We start from the raw sequence: 20,930 nt of genomic DNA, 5'->3' as shown, positions 1-20,930 counted from the left end.
TTTTTTTTTTTGGCCGGGGCTAGGTTTGAACCCACCACCTCCGGCATATGGGACCGGCGCCCCACTCCTTGAGCCACAGGCGCCGCCCGTAAACCATAAAATTATTGCAGTTTGGCCGGGGCTGGGTTTGAACCCGCCACCCTCAGCATATTGGGCTGGCACCCTACCCGCTGAGCCACAGGCCCTGCCCTATAAACCATAAAATTATTTTCGTTGCTAATTCATAACTGCAATTTTACTACTGTTATGATCGTAATGTAAATATCTGATATGCAGGATGTATTTTCATTGTTACGGACGGGTTGTGACCCACAGGTTGAGAACTGCTGCTTTATAGAGAAGGCAATTGTTGATCTGAGGATTGAAAGAAAGTAGGGTGATTAGGATAGAGGGTAGTTGAAAGGTATTCCAAAGATAAGGATACCTGAAGAAAATGAGTGAGATGAGAGACAGTCTAGCACATCACAGTCTTAAACTGAAATTCGTCAGCATTGATAAGGGAAAGTCTGTATTAAGCTAGGGTACAATTCTATTCTTGCTGACAGGGCCATTATGTTCTTGAGCCTATCAAGCAAGTACTGGTCACAAAAGACCATTTAGGCAAATCATAGATTGTACCTCTGGTCTTCTCTCTTCAGGCATAGTGAACAACCATATATATTGCTTGAAGCTCTGCCTACTAGAAGGATTTCTTTTTTTTTTTTTTTTAGAGACAGAGTTTCACTTTGTTGCCCTTGGTTAAGTGCTGTGGCGTCACAGCTCACAGCAACCAGAAGGATTTCTTTTTTATGCTGCCCTAGAGTTCCATTGCTGTGTAGCAAATTATATGGAACCATGTGTAAACCAGGTCTAATTTTTTTTTCTTCTTTCATTTGGTCATAGGGAACTCTACAGGGCCATAGATTAAGGGAGAATTAGTTAGTATTGATAGCAGGAAGCACTACGAGGGTTTGAACTATTTATTCTTTTAGTTATTTATACTTTGGGCACATGCTGTAATCTTAACGTATATTATAATCATTGTAGTCATGATTAGCTGGTATATAGTGGTAGCAACCAATCCTCACATAATGGCTTGAAATTTTATTTATTTATTTATTTTTGAGACAGAGTCTCACTATGTCGCTCTTAGTAGAGTGCTGTAGTATCACAGCTCACAGCAACCTCAAACTCTTGGGCTTAAGTGATTCTCTTGCCTCAACCTCCCAAGTAGGTGGGACTACAGTGCTCGCCACAATGCCCGGCTATTTTTGTTGGTGTTGTTTTAGCAGGCCCAGGCTGGGTTGAACCTGCCAGCTCCGGTGTATGCAGCCAGTGCCCTAACCACTGAACTATGGGTGCCAAGCCATGGCTTAAAATTTTGTTTTTATTTATTTTTATTTTATTTTATTTATTTTTTTTAGAGACAGATCTCACTTTGTCACCCTTGGTGGAGTGCCGTGGCGTCACAGCTCACAGCAACCTCCAGTTCTTGGGCTTAGGCGATTCTCTTGCCTCAGCCTCCCGAGTAGCTGGGACTATAGGCACCTACCACAACACCTGGCTATTTTTTGTTGCAGTTTGGCTGGGGCCAGATTTGAACCTGCCACCCTTGGAATATGGGGCCGGCGCCCTACTCACTAAGCCATAGGCACTGCCCCATTAAAATTTTAAAAAATATTTATTTATTCTCATGTAAAACTGCTGCAAGTCTGGGTGATTCCTAGCAGCTCTTCTTATGATAGGTCAGCATCAAATCTCTTCTCATAAGCGAAGCATCTGCTTCTCTTATGATAGTGGCAAGGCAAGAATAGGCTGGAGAATTGCATACTGGCAATTAAATGTTTCTACAGAAATCATTTCTGTTCTTGGATCAAGGCAAGTCATAATGTCACATCGGACTTAGAATGGGAAGGTACAGTCTTCTGATATGCCCCAAAAGAGAGGAAAAACTAATATCTGACATACAATATAATTTCCACTTAATGATGGAATCCTGCTAGTACATTTTAGCTTTCCAGCTTGGTGGATCAGAACACTTGGATCTTGAGAGTCTGTCAGGGTCACATGGTCACTTTGATCCATGCTTAGTTTCTTTCTTTTTTTCTTCTTTTTTTTTTTTTTTTGTTGAGACAGAGTTTCACTATGTCGCCCTCGGTAGAGTGCTGTAGCGTCACAGCTCACAGCAACTTTGAACTCTTGGGCTTAAGTGATTCTCTTGCCTCAGCCTCCTGAGCAGCTGGGACTACAGGCTCCTGCCACAACCCCTGGCTATTTTTTGTCATTGTTGTTGTTGCAGTTGTTTAGCTGGCCCAGGCTGGGTTCTAACCCACCACTCTTGGTGTATGTGGCTGGCACCATAATCACTGCTACAGGTGCCGAGCCCCATGCTTAGTTTCTACTAGGGCTCAAAAGCCAGGTAAGGAGCTGATAATCTGCAGAAGAGGGCATAGGTCTTTTGTAAAGCAGTGGTTCTCATCTGGGGTCAGGTTTTTTTTCTCCCCAAGGGACACTTGGCAATGTTTGGAGATATTTTGTTTGCCACAAGTCAGGGAAAATGCTAGGGGCATCTAGTGGATAGAGGCCAGGGAAATGGCTAAACTTAATCTTATTAAGCATAGGACAGCCTCTCACAATATCATGAGCGATCATGTGCTAGTAGTGTCAATGTTGAGAAACCCTGTTTACGTGAACTTCTATGTCTAGTGGTCTATGTTGTGATTTTCCTAATAGGGCTTCCTGGAAGCTTTATACAGTTTATCATCTACCACAGACATTTTAGTATCTTAAGAATATAAGTTCTATTTTTGTTGTTTTTTGGATTTGCATTGGCTGGTTGTTCTTGGTTCCCTGAATTTCCATAGGGATTTTAGAATGTTTGTCAATTTTTTTTTTTTTAAGGAGGGCTTGTTCTTTTATTTATTTATTTATATTTGTTTGCATTGTTTGGCCAGGGCTGGGTTTGAACGCACCACCTCTGGCATATAGGGCTGGTGCCCTACTCTTTTGAGCCACAGGCGCAGCCTGTCAATTTCTCTTTAAAAGAGGAGAGGAAGTCAGGGGCTCAGTGGCTCACGCCTATAATCCTAGCACTCTGGAAGGCTAAGGTGGATGGAATGCTTGAGCTCAGGAATTCAAGACCAGGCTGGGCAAGAGTGAGACCTAGTCTCTAATTCTAAAACTGGGCATTGTGGCAGGGGCCTATAGACCCAGCTACTTGGGAGTCTGAGGCAAGAGGATTGCTTGAGTCTAAGAGTTTGAGATTGCTGTGAGCTATGAGGTCATGGTACTCTACCTAGGGTGACAAAGTGAGATTTTGTCCCCAAGAAGGGGAGGTGGGCAATAGGATTTTTGACTACTGTGAGTGTTAACAACTCATGAACATGGTGTAATATATTTTTCCACTAACTTAGACTTTTAATTTCTCTCAGAAGTGTTTTTTTCACTTGATCTTAGCCAAGAAGTAATCAGAAATGTTTTCTCATTTTCTGTGTAGAGGTCTTATACATTTTTGTCAGATTTATTTTTAGTTTTTATTGAAATGCTTTTGTAAGTTAAATTTTTAAAAATTTGTGTATGGTTTATAGAAACTACTGATTTTTATATTTAACTTTATATCCAGAAACCCAGGTAAATTGACTTATAAATTCTAAAAATTTGTAGAATCTTTTGGGTTTTTGGTACATAAACATATAGTCTGTGAATGACATTTCTTCTGGTCCTTATTGTTTTTTTTTTGACTTACTTTACTAGCTAGGCCTGCTAGCAAAGTCAGTGTTGAATAGCAGTTGTGATAATGGTCATCTCTGTCTTGTTTTCAACATCAGTGGGTAAGTTTTCAGTATTTTACCACTGACTATAATGCTTGCTACAGGCTTTTTATGGATATTCTTCGTGAATTTTCCAATAGGTTTTAAATGTGAATAGGTATTGAATTTGTCATATGCATTTTCTGCACCGATTTGGATGATCATATGATTTTCTCCTGGAATAAATTCTTTTCGTATATGTAATTTATGTGTGTGTGTATTGCTATGTTTTATTTGTTAATACATCGATATTTTTGTATCTATGTTCATGAGATTTTTCTTATGATTTTCCTTTCTTGTAACATTTGTGTTAATGTTTTGGCATCCTGGTTGCACTGGTTTTTAAAAATAAGAAGTTTTTTTTTTATTATTTTCTGTTTTCTGCAAGACTTTGTATACAAGTTTTGTGTAGTTTCTTTTTTCTTTTCTTTTTTTTTTTTTTTTGTTGTTGTTGTTGAGACAGTCTCACTCTCTTGTCCCAGGCTAATTTTTTCTATTTTTAGTAGAGATGGGATCTTCCTTTTGCTCAGGCTGGTCCTTAAAGGATCCTCCTGCCTTGGCCTACCAGAGTGTGCTCTGACATTAGCAGAGCACATCAGTTTTCCATTGGTTAGTGTTGCATGGTATATTTTATCCATCCTCTACTTTCGATCTTTTTATGTATATAAGTAGGGTGTTTGCCATTTAAAGACTATTTTTCTTCATTTAATCCAGTCTGACAGACTTAATCTTTTTACTTGAAGTAGTTTGTTCATATACTATAATTACTAAAATAGTTGGGTTTATATGTATAACCTTATTATTGTTTGCTCTTTGTCCATCTGTTTTTTTCTTTGTCATCTGCTTTTAGATTAAATATTAAAATTTTTTCTCTATTTTATATATATACATACATATAAAACTTTGTTTTAATGGTTATCCTAAAAATTTACAACATCCTCTAACTTATTGTAGCATAATAAACATTATTATTATTATTATTTTTGAGACAGCCTCAAGCTGTCATCCTGGGTAGAGTGCCATAGCATCACAGCTCACAGCAGCCTCCAACTCCTGGGCTCAAGCGATTCTCCTGCCTCCGCCTCCCAAGTAGCTGGGACTACAGGTGCCCGCCACAGTGCCTGGCAATTTTTTGGTTGCAGCCATCATTGTTGTTTGGCAGGCTGGGCTGGATTTGAACCAGCCAGCGCTTGAACCACAGGCGCCGAGTCAAAAATTTTTAAACCTTATACACTCCAGTTATTGTTTTGAACTATCACAACTTATTTCCTTACATTATTTAGCCTGTCTGACAATGTTTATTCTTTCCTATGTTTCCAATGTAGGATAATTAATTTATGTTTGAGTAACTCCCTTAATTTTCTTTTAGTACAGGCTTGCTGATGAGAAATTTCTTTTTGTTCCAAACATTTTTATTTTTTGAGACAGGGTCTTGATCTGTTTCTGGCTAACAAGCAGTGGTGTCATTATAGCTCACTGGAACCTCAAGATCTTGGGCTCAAGCTGTCCTCCTGCTTTAGCCTCCTGAGTAGGTGAGACTACAGAAACATACCAGCACATTTTTTCTGTTATTTGCTCTAATGAAAAAAAAAAATTATTTTTGCCCTCGGTAGAGTGCTGAGCGTCACAGCTCACAGCAACCTCCAACTCCTGGGCTTAGGCGAGTCTCTTGTCTCAGCCTCCTGAGTAGCTGGGACTACAGGTGCCCGCCACAACACCTGGCTATTTTTTGTTGCAGTTTGGCTGGGGCTGTGTTTGAATCCGCCACCCTTGGTATATGGGGCCAGTGCTCCACCCACTGAGCCACAGGCACTGCCTGAAAAAAACAATTGTTTAAAGATGGGGTCCACTATGTGGCTCAAGCTGATTTCATACTCTTGGGTTCAAGGGATCCTCTGACTCAGCCTCTCAAAATGCTGGGATTATAGGTGGGAGTCACTTTGGCTGGTTTTCATGTTAATTTTTGAAGGATATTTTTTCTGGACATAGTATTCTAGGTTGGCAGTTATTTTCATGCCTTTAATAATGTCATTTTATTGTATTCTGGCTTTGTTTCTGTTGAGAAATCTGTCAGTCTTACTGTTTCTTTGATGATCAGCTGTTCTTCCTTCCCATCTTCCTCACTGTGGCATCATCATAGCTCACAGCAACCTCAATCTCTTGGGCTCAAGTGATCTGTTTGCCTCAGCCTCCTGAGTAGCTGGGACTATAGGCACCCACCATGACATCCAGCTGATTTTTTTCTTTTCTTTTTTTTTTTTATACAGTTTAAATTAATGCGAAAACAATTACCTTGAGATGATTTTAGGCCATTTGTTAAGAAACCATTACACATTATTACTATATTTTTCTCTGTTATACCAAATAATCATTTGATATTAGGTATTTTAGTTTAACAATCTGCTAAATTGGGGCGGCGCCTGTGGCTCAGTGAGTAGGGCGCCAGCCCCATATGCCGAGAGTGGCGGGTTCAAACCCAGCCCCAGCCAAACTCCAACAAAAAAATAGCCGGGCGTTGTGGCGGGCGCCTGTAGTCCCAGCTGCTCCGGAGGCTGAGGCAAGAGAATCGTGTAAGCCCAAGAGTTAGAGATTGCTGTGAGCCATGTGACACCACGGCACTCTACCTGAGGGCAGTACAGTGAGACTCTGTCTCTACAAAAAAAATAAAAATCTGATAAATTGTTATTAAATCCAAATATAAGTCAACAATAAAAGACAGGAATCTAACTTTTAATATTTTAAAATATTTCCTGCATAGTTTTCCCAAATATTATCATTTTAACTGTGACCAGCTTTTTAATAAGGGTCTAACCCCGGGCAAAAATAAACAAATACATAAACATAAAAATTGTCAAAAACAACCTCTGGTGGATGCTCATGTTTCTCACATACACACAAAAATTTTATCGAGCTTTGGCACCCGTGGCTCAGTGAGTAGGGTGCCGGCCCCATATACCGAGGGTGGCGGGTTCAAACCCAGCCCCGGCCAAACTGCAACCAAAAAATAGCTGGGCACTGTGGCGGGCGCCTGTAGTTCCAGCTGGTCAGGAGGCTGAGGCAAGAGAATCGCGTAAGCCCAAGAGCTAGAGGTTGCTATGAGTCTTATGACGTCATGGCACTCTACCAAGGGCGGTAAAGTGAGACTTTGTCTCTACAAAAAAAAAAATGTTATCGAGCTTACATACAAATGCTTGTTTAGCTTTTCCTTACAACTTAACACCAAATACAGGAAACTCTAGAAATTATAAAAAAGACCAAAACAAGGTCCCCATTTCTTATGAAAATTTGCATATAACTGCAGTCAATTTAAGTTGGATATAAGTATACATTACATACATGTTATTTAGTACAACATCTTAATAAATATGTTCCCCACTGGGCAGAGGAATTTGTTCTCTCAAATTAAAAATTTTTTCCCATTAAACAAAGTTTAAATTAAATAGGACTACTTACAGAAATATGTTCTCAAAATAACAGCTGTATTATATTTTACTTTCTACATAAAAACTTCAATAGCAGTTTACTACAATCAATAAACTATTAGATGAATATTCAAAAGATTTATACAGATGAATACAACAAAAAATCAAAACTTATCCAGACTGATTACAAATGAAAATATATGTGATTTCAAAATTACATGTACGTCTTTAAAAATATGGAAATCGACAGAAACTTAAATCACATTAGCTCAGGTGAAGTTTAGCCCCTAAAGAATACTTACAGTTTCCTTATTCTTTTTTTTTTTTTTTTTTTGTAGAGACAGAGTCTCACTGTACCACCCTCGGGTAGAGTGCCGTGGCGTCACACGGCTCACAGCAACCTCTAACTCTTGGGCTTACGCGATTCTCTTGCCTCAGCCTCCCGAGCAGCTGGGACTACAGGCGCCCGCCACAACGCCCGGCTATTTTTTTGTTGCCGTTTGGCCGGGGCTGGGTTTGAACCCGCCACCCTCGGCATATGGGGCCGGCGCCCTACTCACTGAGCTACTGGCGCCGCCCTCCTTATTCTTTTATACTACTTTACAAAATAAATAAGTTGAATCTAAGCCATTTTCTTTTGCTGCTTATTTTAAACTATAAAGTTCAGTATGTGATTGTAAATTGACGTAGGTCTGTTATTGCTCCACACCTAATAATCCATATACATTAACAGAAACAATACTGTTCCAATTAGGACAACAACTTCCTTCCATTTTATAGTAAAAACCTCTAACCCAGCTCAGCAACTAATCATATTTTAAGTCACGGATTTGAAAAAATGTCTTAGAGGCACATTTTTAAAAACAAATACAGTATGACATCTTTTTGCAGAGTCAGTGAAGTTTTTTATTGTTATTTTGATGGCTAGTTGGTTTCTTTCTTTCTTCTGGACAAGATTAGTATATAACTCTCTTCTTTAAAGAGTCAAAAACCCATAGATCTAAACTGAGTGAACAATTAACTAGATATTGTCTGATGAAGTCAGGTCAACTAGTACCATAAGAACAATTGTACTAAATTTTAACGCTACTCATTAACAGTTCCATTTTCCTGAGTTTACGTTTGTTCTTTGGCAATAGCTTAGGATATAATCCATTTTTCAGAAGGTATTCCTAGCTGAGGTGTATTTGAGCACCATGCTGGAGCTGGAAAGAACATAAAGCTTGAAGAGGGCGAAGCAAAGTCTCTTATATATATATATATAAAACTGTTCTTTTCTAGGATGGAAAGAGCAACAGCTGCACACTCCAGTGTAGAAAGGCACCTGTTTGTTGGTTGCATCTGAATTAAGTACTGACTAGAAATGTTAGTTTTTAACTGCGCCTGTTTGGGAAGTCAGAACTAGAAATTCTTACAGAAAATGTCCTTAGCCTGGCTCCAGGTACCATCAATAATGATGATTGTGGAAGGATGAACAGGAGAATCTAATATAAATTCTTCCAAATTAGCAGTATCAGCCCCTGGAAATAATATTAATGTACCAGAGTTCCGACAAACAGTCGAAAGTTCAGGATCTCTTTCTTCATTGAAGCGACGACCAATCTTTACACCTGTCCTGGGGAAGGCATGCTGCTAATAGAGGAACTGTCCGCTACACTTTTTCTCTGCTGGATGCTGAATAATATACAAGTGGGTAGAGATATTCAGAGGGTGCACTGGTAAAAATGGACACAAGCACACTTTCTTTTATTTATTTATTTTTTTGTGGAGGCAGAGTCTCACTGTACTGCCCTTGGGTATTATGCAATTATCTTGCTTCAGCCTCCCGAGCAGCTGGAACTACAGGCGCCCGCCACAACGCCCGGCTATTTTTTTGTTGCAGTTTGGCCGGGGCTGGGTTTGAACCCGCCACCCTCGGCATATGGGGCCAGCGCTCTACTCACTGAGCCACAGGCGCCTCCCACAAGCACATTTTCTGAGGCCGGCTGCAGCGGCTGCACTCGGGCCTCCGCTTCACCGGTTCTACTGGCAGCTCTCACAGACCGTGGGCACCAGCGGCGCCTGCCTCTGCGTTCAGGGCAGCCGCAGCTGGCGTTCTGCCGTCCTGCTGCTCTTTGTTCCTTCGGTGTCTGAGACCTTGAGCCCCGGCGGCCCGGCCATGCGGCGGTCTTGGGGAGGGTTCGCGCCTCTTTCTGCGACTCTATGACGGGCGCACGGGTCGTGCCGTCGCATTGAAGTGTTGCTACCAGCTGGGGTCGGATTTTTTTCTTTTCAGTAGAGATAGGGTCTCACTGTTGCTCAGGCTGGTCTTAAACTCCTGAGCTAAGCAATCCACCTGCCTTGGCCTCAAGGAGTGCTGGGATTACAGGTGTGAGCCACCACACTCTGCCCAAGTTATTCTTTAATTGAATCTTGTATATGTATCTGTTTCCTCTTGTCTGGGACTTATGTCATATGTATGTTAGACACTGCACATGCCCTACAATCTTTGTAAACTTCTCTTCCTCCTCCTATCCCTGTCTTCCCTTTCTCCTTCTACTCTTTTCCCTTTATGCAGTTTGAGTATTTTTTTTTTTTTTTTTTTGTAGAGACAGTCTCATTTTACCACCCTTGGTAGAATGCTGCGACGTCACAGGACTCACAGCAACCTCCAGCTCTTGGGCTTTCCGGATTCTCCTGCCTCAGCCTCCCGAGCAGCTGGGACTACAGGCGCCCGCCACAACGCCGGCCATTTTTTGGTTGCAGTTCAGCCGGGGCTGGGTTTGAACCCGCCACCCTCGGTATATGGGGCCAGCGCCCCACTCACTGAGCCAAGGCACCACCCAGTTTGAGTTTTTTTTTTTTTTTTTTGCAGTTTTTGGCCAGGGCTGGGTATGAACCCACCACCCTACCCCTTTGAGCCACAGGGGCCGCCCCAGTTTGAGTATTTTTTTTTTTTTTTGTGGGTTTTGGCCAGGGCTGGGTTTGAACCTACCGCCTTTGGCATATGGGACCGGCGCCCTACCACTTTGAGCCACAGGGGCTGCCCCCAGTTTGAGTATTTTTTATTGACTTGTCTGTAGTTCACTAATCCTGTATTCTGCTGGGTTGAATTTGCTATAAAACCAATATATTGAGTTCTTAATTTCATACATTATATTTTTCAATACTAGAATGCTCATTTATTTTTTTTGTTCGTTTTTTGAGACAAAGTCTCACTTGCCCTCGGTAGAGTGCAGTGCTGTCACAGCTCGCAGCAACCTCAAACTCTTGGACTTAAATGATTCTCTTCCCTCAGCCTCCCAAGTAGCTAGGACTACAGGCCCCCGCCACAATGCCCAACTATTTTTTGTGCAGTTGTCATTGTTGTTTTAGCTGGCCCGGACAGGATTCGAACCCACCTGCCTCAGTGTATATGGCTGGCTCTGTAACCCCTGTGGTACAGACGCTGATTTTTTTATAGATCCGAATTCATTGGTGAAATGTTTCATCTTTCATCAGTTTTGTTCATTTTCCCCTCTATTTTCTATTAGTTAGAATTACTTTAAATAATTGTCTTTATGTGTTAACTCCATTGTTAAGTCATCTGTGCATTTGATTCTCTTGTCTAGTTTTCTCTTTATTTTCTTCTTTACATAGTTAATTTTTTTTTTTTTTTTTGCAGTTTTTGGCCTGGTCTGGGTTTGAACCCGCCACCTCCGGCATATGGGGCCGGCACCCTACTCCTTTGAGTCACAGGCACCACCCCATAGTTACTTTTTTTTTTTTTTTTATTGTTGGGGATTCATTGAGGGTACAATAAGCCAGGTTACACTGATTGCAATTGTTAGGTAAAGTCCCTCTTGCCCATAGTTAACTTTTTTATCATGTGTCAGACTTTGTCTGTGAGAGAACTATAGAAGCTCCAGACAGTGTTCTTTCATTGGTAAGGAGCTAATTTCCTCCAACAAAGCAGGATTGAAGTGCTAAAGTTTAATAAAACTCAGTTTTTCTCTTATTTGTCCTTTGTGTGTGTGTTTTCTGTTTTTAATTGAGGACCTAGTAGGTATCTGTCTCCTTAGCCCTGAAAGATTATAGAACTGTCTCAACAGAGGTTCCCTGGATAGCTCTCCAGTCTGCCTACTTACCCTGCTTCAAAATGTGGCAGTTGTCTTGATAGTTTAAAATTCACCAGGTATAAAAAGAAAGAGGCTTATTCCCATCCCCATTTCCTTGATATTAAGTGCCCCTCTCAGAGTGTTACCAGTCTCTTATATATCTTTCCAAAGGCATTAAGTTTTTTCCCTACTACAGAATTTTCTGATTAAATAAAAATCTCATGTGAAAGCCCAGTGTATAAGTCATGAAGAGTCAGCTGCTGTGGTTGGTGTAGAGGGTCCTGACAGATCTTCAGTTTAAAAAATATTTGAGGCTTTTGCTTGGTGCCCATAGCATAGTGGTTACGGTGCCAGCCATATACACCGAGGCTGGTGGGTTCGAACCCATCTTGGGCCAGCTAAACAACAATGATAACTACAACCAAAAAATAGCCAAGCATTGTGGTTGGCACCTGTAGTCCCAGCTACTTGGGAGGCTGAGGCAAGAGAATTGCTTAAGCCCAAGAGTTGGAGGTTGCTGTGAGCTATGACACTACGGTACTCTACTGAGGACAACATAGTGAGACTCTTGTCTCAAAAAAAAAAAATTGGAGGCTTTATAATGATATGATTTAATTCCAAGAGAATTTTATTGTATATTCTTTGTATTTAAAAACTATATATATATATTTTTTTTTTTTTTTTTGTAGAGACGGAGTCTCACTGTGTCACCCTGGGTAGAGTGCCGTGGCGTCACACAGCTCACAGCAACCTCCAGCTCTTGGGCTTACGTGATTCTCTTGCCTCAGCCTCCCAAGCAGCTGGAACTACAGGCGCCCACCACAATGCCCGGCTATTTTTTTGTTGCAGTTCGGCCGGGGCTGGGTTTGAACCCGCCACCCTCGGCATATGGGGCTGGCGCCCTACTCACTGAGCCACAGGCGCCGCCTAAAAACTATATTTTGTTAATGAACATATTTTAAAATGTTAATTTCTATTAGTATTTTATTTATTTATGTATAGATAGAGTCTCACTTGGTTGCCCTGAGTAGAGTGCCATGGTGTCATAGCTCACAACAAACCTCAAACTCTTGGGCTCACGAGATCCTCTTGCCTTAGCCCCTCAAAGTAGCTAGGATTGTAGGCATCTGCCACAACACCTGGCTGGGGGTCTCGCTCTAGCTCATGCTGTTCTCCAACACCAGAGCTCAAGCAATCCACCTGCCTTGGCTTCTCAGAGAGCTAGGAGTGTGAGCCCCCACCATTTTTGGACTTCTATTAGTATTTTAGATGTTAAAATTGTTGATACAGTTTTGAATGAGAGGTAGCATTTTGAAATTATTTTCTCTGACCAAAAATCTTTTAATATGTTTTTAATGCCATAAATTCAAGCATTTTCTGTGTTCTTTTTTAAAAAATAATACATTTTGGGCAGCGCCTGTGGCTCAGTGAGTAGGGTGCCGGCCCCATATACCGAGGGTGGTGGGTTGGAGCCCAGCCCCGGCCAAACTGCAACCAAAGGGTGGCCGGCGTTGTGGCGGGCGCCTGTAGTCCCAGCTATTCGGGAGGCTGAGGCAGGAGAATCACATAAGCCCAAGAGCTGGAGGTTGCTGTGAGCCGTGTGATGCCACGACACTCTACCTAGGGCGGTAAAGTGAGACTCTGTCTCTACAAAAAAAAAAAAAAAATACATTTTAAAGTTATATGAAACTCATTTTCACGTAAGCATATTCAGATTTTACCAAGAGCATTTAAAAAAATGATTTTTTTGTGTGAGTGTTATGTGTGAGAGAGAAATCACTGTAACATACTTCAAAAATTAGAGGCATAGAATTTTTTGTTTATTTGCGTGAGGCTGATAAAAATTAAGTAGCCTGCTCAAGGCCTTACAGATAATTAATGGCAAATTTGAAACTAAAATTCAGATTTTCTGTTTCTAAAATGATGGTTTTTCTTAGGTTTGATAAAAGTATACAAGTATGCTAATTGTTATAGAAAGTTTGTGGATCCATTTGTTAAAATGTTTTATTATAAATGTCTTATCAAAACTGTTCTTTGTATTATATTTTTCAGAATATTACATTAATATTTCAATTTTTCATTTTTTTCTAGTGCTAAAAATATTTAACTCCAACAAATGAATTCCACACTTGAACTCTGCTGCATTCCTGTGCCACCTCCTCCTTTAGAAAACTGATCTTAAAAAAGGTAAAATTAAAACTTTAACTTTTTAAAGGATAAAGAATACATTTTCTATATGGTTAGACATGTTAGCATTTTGAGTAATCTGTGGTAGGTAGCTTCTATTAAGCAATTTTACCTTAAATAATCATCTTTTTTGGGGGGGGGATAGAGTCTCATTCTGTCATGCTGGGTAGAGTGTGGTGGTGTCATAGCTCACAGCAACCTCAAATTCTTGGGCTCAAGCCATCCTCTTGCTTACTTTTTCTATTTTTGATAGAGACGGGGTCTTGCTCTTACTCAGACTGGTCTGGAACTCTGAGGTTAAGCAATCTACCCGCCTCAGCCTGAGTGCTGGGATTACAGGCTTGAGCCATTCCGCCCAACCTCATAAATGAACTTTTTTTTTTTTTTTAAGAGACAGAGTTTTATTTTGTCTTCCTCGGTAGAGTGCTGTGACATCACAGCTCATAGCAACCTCTAGCTCTTGGGCTTGGGCCATTCTCTTGCTTCAGCTTCCCGAGTAGCTGGGACTACAGGCCCCTGCCACAATGCCTGGCTATTTTTTGTTGTTGTTGTTGTTGTTGCAGTTTGGCCGGGACCGGGTTTGAACCCACCACCCTCAGTATGTGGGGCTGGCGCCCTACACATTGAGCCACAGGCACCGCCCCATAAATGAACTTTATAAATCAAAAGACTTCTGAGACCAAAAAGGTTGACAAATACTGCTCTAAACCACTAAATTCTGTTGCCTATTAAGTTAGGTAAAATATAGAAAACATCTGGTGTAGTGTTTATGCTTGTTAGGCTTAACAATAACTTATTCCCTCCCTTTTAAGACCCTATTTTCTCCACATTTTAACACTTTTAAAATCAGGATGTGTCTTGTCAGAAGAAAGTCATCATCAGCTTCCAGGCAAGTAAATTGTGAAGTAGCTGTACTCATCTACTTGGTATTTCTAGAATTTAGCCTTGTATATTCTTTTATTAACTTATCATTTCAATTGACATTAGTAGCACTGCATTGAGGTTGATTTTTTTTTTTTTTTGTAGTTTTTGGCTGGGGCTGGGTTTGAACCTGCCACCTCCGGTATATGGGGCCGGTGTCCTACTCCCTTGAGCCACAGGCGCTGCCCTGAGTTTGAAATTTTAAGTGAAATGTGTTCCTAATTGCTGCTTTAAATGTCTACAGGGACTGGGTGTAGTGGCTCACACCTGTAACTTTAGCCCTGTGTGATGGTGAGGTGTGAGGATTCCTTGAAATCAGGAATTTGATACCAGACTGAGCAAGGGATACCAGCTTAAGCAAAAGTGAAATAGAAAAAATTAGCTAGGCATGGTAGCATGTGCCTGTAGTTCCAGCTACTCAGGAGGCTGAGGCAGGATGATTTCTTTTTTTCTTTTTTTAAATCTTTTGCAATTTTTATTTATTTTATTTATTTGTAGTTTTGGCCAGGGCTGGGTTTAGTTTGGGGTTGCAGTGAGCTTTGATGACACAACTGTGTTCTTTTCGGGGTGATAATATGTCTACAGTATATCACTGTATAATGTAGCCTTTGAGAACAAACAGTTGTCTTAGTAGGAGATTGCCTGCATATGCCAGTTAATTAAAAGACAGCAAAATTGCCAAATCTATCAGTCTCTGTTTTCAAACCTGGGCAAGGTTGGTGTTGCTGATTCATGTGTCTGGGAGAATATGTGTCAAAAATTTCCAAGTATTTTTCTATCTTCCAATGGATGAGTTCTGAAGAAGCTGTTTAACTTCCATCTAATTTAGTTTTCCAAATAAAATTATTAACCATAACCATGCAAAAACATAGGCAAATTTTTTTTTTTCTTCATGGTCTATTTTTTTTTTAACTTATTTATGTATTTTTTTTATTGTTGGGGATTCATTGAGGGTACAATAAGCTGGGTTACACTGATTGCATTTGTTAGGTAAAGTCCCTCTTGCAATCATGTCTTGCCCCAGAAGGTGTGGCACACACCAAGGCCACACCCCTCTCCCTCCTTCCCTCTCTCTGCTTTTAACTTAATTTTTATTAAAAAATAACTATATATTTATGGGGGAAATTTTTTGAAGAAGCTATTTAACTTCCATCTATATTTAGTTTTCAAAATAAAATTATTAACCATAACCATGCAGAAAACACAGACAAAAATTTTAGGTTTTATTAGGACCTAAAATAAAGCTGTGAGTGCTAAAGGTACTAATAAGTTATGTTCATTAGCACAAGTAACCAAATCAGCAGATGTTTGTGGGCCTGCTATGTGCTCAGCACTTAGGATATAATGCCTATCTCTGTGAATTACAGAGTCTAATGGGAAAGGCAGACAGTATAAGTAAACAAATAAGATAATTATAGTTTGTGCTAAATGCTACAAAGGAAATGAGAAGAGGGGTAGGGGGTCGGAGGGAGGAGGAAATAGGGGGAACACACACCAAAACATAAACACACATGGAAAACATAATGGAAAAGAATCCCAATGACAAATGCAGCAAAAAATACCAAGGTATTTAGGAATTAATTGGAAATTGTTTTGACCTATATGAAGAAAACACAAAATTTATACTAAGACACATGAAAGAGGATTTTTAATAAAGGACAGTATTATGTTCCTGTATGGGATAACTCAGTATTGTGAAGATGTCATTTATTTATTTATTTTTTTAAATATATATTTTTTAATTTTTATTTTATTTATTTATATATTTTTTGCAGTTTTTTGGCCGGGGCTGGGTTTGAACCCGCCAGTGCCCTACTCCTTTGAGCCACAGGTACCGCCCTGAAGATGTAATTTAGAATTAACTTACACATTTAATTCTTCTAAGGATGGGGTATGGGAAAGAAATTCATAAAAAAGTCTAATCATAGGACGGCGCCTGTGGCTCAAGGAGTAGGGTGCCAGCCCCATATACCGGAGGTGGCAGGTTCAAACCCAGCCCTGGCCAAAAAAAAAAAAAAAAAAAAAAAAAAAAACGGTCTAATCATGAATGAAGCAAGCAATAATGATGAAATATACTTTTAGAAAAAAAGAATGAGAGTCTGATTTGTACTATTCTGTATTAAAGTAATTGAAAGATTGTAGTCATGGTGCAAAATCAATGGAGAAAGTAAAACAGGAATAGTTACAAACATACGGTATGTGAGACTTTAGTAGCATTTCCAGTCTCTGAAAAATAAAAAAAGGGACATGCAAACAATCTATTAAAACAACTGAGAGAAAAAAATTGTCAGGTGTTAATATCATATCACATTCTAAAATAAATTCCAGAGTAATGTTTTAGTAATAGGTACTCACTAGAATGTTGTGATTCTGATTTTTAATATATTATCTTTAAAAGTCTTATGTATCAGGCCATGGACTGCTACCAGTCTGTGGCCTTTTAGAAACCAGTCCACATAGCAGGTAGTGAACAGCAGGCTAGAAAAGCCTCATTTGTATTTTCAGTTGAAGCTCTATCTGTATTTATAGCCTCTATGCTTGCTTCACTGCCTGAGATCCTGCCTCTTGTCACATCAATGGAGGCATTAGATTCTCAGAGGAGCACAAATCCTACTGAAAATTGCCAGAACACAGAGCAGGGAGTGGCTCATGCCTCTAATTGTAGCACTCCGGGCGGCTGAGATGGGTGGATTGCTTGAGCTCGTGGAGTTTGAGACCAACCTGAGCTAGAGTAAGACCCATCTCTAAAAATAGCTAGATGTTGTGACAGGTGCTTATATTCCCATATACTTGGGAGGGACTGAGGCAAGAGAATCACTTGAGCCCAAAAGTTTGATGTTCCTGTGAGCTATGATGCCTTGGCACTCAACCCCAGGGTGAGACTCTGGCTCACAAAAAAAAAAAAAAAAGGAAAACTGCAAATGCAAGGGACCTAAGTTGTATATTCCTCATGAGAATCTAATGTCTGATGATTTGACGTAGAGCTGAGGTAGTGTTGCAGCTGGGGAGCAGCTGCAAATACAGATTAGCAGAGAGCTTTGACTGTACAGAGACCATAATAAATCAATAATAAGTCAATTGCATGCAGACTCATATCAAAACTATTAATTAATGGCAAGTGACAATTAACATGCATCTGTTTTATGATGAGTTGTATAGTTATTTCATTATATACTACAGTGTAATAATAATAGAAATAAAGTGCATGATAAATGTAATGTACTCGAATCATCCCAAAACCATCTCTCCTGCCTGCCTGGTCTGTGGAAAAATTGTCTTCCATGAAACTGGTCCCTGGTGCCAAAAAGTATATTAATAAATGCAGGAAGATTGAAGATTTCATATTTAGATTAGGTTTCTATGCTGAGGTAGTAACTTTATATACATATAGAGAGAGGGAAAATTTATTCTGTACATGTAAGAGTCATATGCTTTTTTTTTTTTTTTTTTTTTTTTTTTTTTTTTTTTTGTAGAGACAGAGTTTCACTTTATGGCCCTCGGTAGAGTGCCGTGGCCTCACACAGCTCACAGCAACCTCTAACTCCTGGGCTTAAGCGATTCTCCTGCCTCAGCCTCCCAAGTAGCTGGGACTACAGGCGCCCGCCACAACGCCCGGCTATTTTTTTGTTGCAGTTTGGCCGGGGCCGGGTTTGAACCCGCCACCCTCGGCATATGGGGCTGGTGCCTTACCGACTGAGCCACAGGCGCCGCCAAGAGTCATATGCTTTTTAAAAATCTTTGAAGGGTTATAGTTTGGAGATTTTTATTTATGTTTGGATATACTAGCAATAACATATCCTGTAATCTTACGATTTTAAATTTAATTTTTAGAATTTATGTTATAGAAGAAACAAATACACAAATATACATATAAGCATTTTCATTGTAACATTTCTTTGTAATATAAGAAAGTTGAAAACAATCTGTGTGCCTATCAGTAAGTTATTGGACAGATAGGGGTTTTTATTAAAAACTTTGTTAAAGGGCGGCACCTATGGCTCAATGGGTAGGGCACCCACCCCATATACCAAGGGTGGAGGGTTCAAACCCAGCCCTGGCCAAAGTGAAACAAAAAAATCGCTGGGCATTGTGGCGGGTGCCTGCGGTCTCAGCTACTCGAGAGGTTAAGGTGGAAGAATCGCCTGAACCCAGGAGTTGGAGGTTGCTGTGAGCTGTGTGACGCCACGGCACTCTACCGAGGGTGATAAAATGAGACTCTATCTCTACAAAAAAAAAAAAAAATTTCTTAAAGAGAGTAAGATAGATCAACAAACAGGCTTTTTGAATTTTTAGCGAATGTAAAAAGCACAATGTAGAACACTGTGATATGAACATGACTATTTAAATTACATACACACATATAAATACATGTATATAAATGTACATTTGAAAGCATGGGTAATAATGTTTACATTTGGGTGATGCCTGTGGCTCAAAGGAGTAGGGTGCTGGCCCCATCTGATGGAGGTGGTGGGTTCAAACCCAGCCCCGGCCAAAAAAACAAAACAAATAATGTTTACATTTGTGGGTGGATTGGGTGATAGGATTTTCTAACTTGTGGTATTTTACAGACATATATTATTATTATTTTTTTAAATTAATTAATTTTTTTTTTGAGACAAATTCTCACTATGTCGCCATGAGTAGAGTGCAATGGCATCACAGCTCACAGCAATCTCCAACTCTGGGCTTAAGCGATTCTCTTGCCTCAGCCTCTCAAGCAGCTGGGACTACAGGTACCTGCCACAACACCTGGCTATTTTTTGGTTGTAGTTGTCATTGTTGTTTGGCAGGTTTGGGCTAGATTTGAACCCACTAGCTCCAGTGTATGTGGCTGGAATCCTAGCTGCTGAGATATAGACACTGAGCCAAGGCATATATTATTTATAATAAGAATTTTTAAGGGTGGTGCCTGTGGCTCAAAGGAGTAGGGCACCGGTCCCACATGCTGGAGGCGGCGGGTTCAAACCCAGCCCCAGCCAAAAACTTCAAAAAAAAAAAAAAATTATTAAGAAAGAAAAAATAAAGAATTTTTAAAATGAGAAATGAGTAATAAGACTAAATTTTATTGATTTTTTATTTTATATGTATAAAATCATGGAGCAAAAAGTTAAGATACTGCAGGATTTTTAAAAAATTTTCCAGTAAAAGTAAATATCAGAAATATGGATATTGTTTTAAGTTCTGATTTTATTTTGGAAAAATTTGTCCTTTTTCCACCACTACACTAAAATTTCTAGACTTCTTATACCACTGGACCATGCCTGCCTTTCCATCTTCAACTCTTATCCCTTGCCCTTGGTGCTCCAAGCCACTTGGATCTTCCTTCAGATTCTATAATTTTCTGGGTTTTTTTCTTGCCACATGATTTTTATGCAAGCTATTTCCTCTTCCTAGAATGTACTTTTTCTACTCCTCTTATTTCAATGCTGCCTCAGAGAAGCCTCCTTTGATTTCTTAGTCAACATTTGGTTCCTTTGTTTTATGCTTTTGTGCGTCTTTCCTTCTAATTCTGCATCTCTTGGCAAAAATGTGTTTGGTCTCCTCCACTAGATAAATGCTTCATTAGAGTAGGTCTACATCTGGATTTGTTTACCAGCTTATTTTTGGCTTCTAGCATGATGGCTGGCATATAATTGGTGCTTAAGAAGTATTTATGGAGGCGGCGCCTGTGGCTCAGTGAGTAGGGCGCTGGCCCCATATGCCGAGGGTGGTGGGTTCAAACCCAGCCCCGGCCAAACTACAACAACAACAACAAAAAAATAGCCGGGCGTTGTGGCGGGCGCCTGTAGTCCCAGCTGCTCGGGAGGCTGAGGCAAGAGAATCACATAAGCCTAATAGCTGGAGGTTGCTGTGAGCCTTGTGACGCCACGGCACTCTACCGAGGGCAGTAAAGTGAGACTCTGTCTCTACAAAAAAAAAAAAAAAAAGAAGAAGAAGTATTTATGGAATAAATCAATGGATTTCTTTCTTTTTTTTTTTTTTTTTTGAGACAGAGTCTCACTTTTATCGCCCTCAGTAGAGTACTGTGGTGTCACAGCTCACAGCCACCTCCAACTCCAGGGCTTAGGCGATTCTCTTGCCTCAACCTCCTGAATAGCTGGGACTATAGGTGCCCACCACAATGCTCGGCTCTTTTTTTGTTGCAGTTTGGCTGAGGCCAGGTTTGAACCCTCCACTCTTGGTATATGGGGCTGGTGCCCACTGAGCCACAAGAGCCACCCATCAATGAATTTCTTAATCCCTTTTTTGCTTTTTGGGCCGTTGCCTACTTAGGTGCTGAGAAATTTCCAGGGGCAACTACCTTAGCACTAAAGGGGAAGTATAGTTTGCATCTTACTGTACAGTTTACTTTTTCTCCTTGGACATTTTTTTATTTTAGAAAATGTATAGATCTTTTTTTTTTGGATAATTTTATTTTTTTCTTTTTTTTATTGTTAAATCATAGCTGTGTACATTAGTGCAATCAGGGGGTACAATGTGCTGGTTTCATATATAATCTGAAATATTCTCATCAAACTGTTCAACGTAGCCTT

At 40.1% G+C, this 20,930-nt stretch overlaps 1 protein-coding gene and 1 pseudogene across 5 annotated transcripts in view; one reads left to right on the top strand and one right to left on the bottom strand.

Moving 5' to 3' along the window:
- The window catches only part of HYCC2 (hyccin PI4KA lipid kinase complex subunit 2), a 97,289-nt gene that overhangs the window by 19,695 nt on the left and 56,664 nt on the right, over positions 1 to 20,930 (top strand). For 2 of the 5 annotated variants that reach the window (XM_053596620.1, XM_053596618.1), the window contains exon 2: positions 13,378 to 13,471. The gene's annotated coding sequence lies outside the window, so the exon portion shown is untranslated. Of the gene's footprint in view, positions 1 to 5,254; positions 5,321 to 13,377; positions 13,474 to 20,930 lie in introns of those variants that run through there. The other 3 variants (XM_053596621.1, XM_053596617.1, XM_053596619.1) reach the window with 2 other exon arrangements.
- Positions 8,284 to 20,014, bottom strand: LOC128589757 (tRNA-uridine aminocarboxypropyltransferase 2-like; annotated as a pseudogene).

Source organism: Nycticebus coucang, chromosome 7 (assembly GCF_027406575.1).
Source record: "Nycticebus coucang isolate mNycCou1 chromosome 7, mNycCou1.pri, whole genome shotgun sequence".
Classification (NCBI taxonomy): domain Eukaryota; kingdom Metazoa; phylum Chordata; class Mammalia; order Primates; family Lorisidae; genus Nycticebus; species Nycticebus coucang.
Note: the sequence above shows the minus strand (reverse complement) of the source record. Positions and strands in the feature narration are given on the sequence as shown.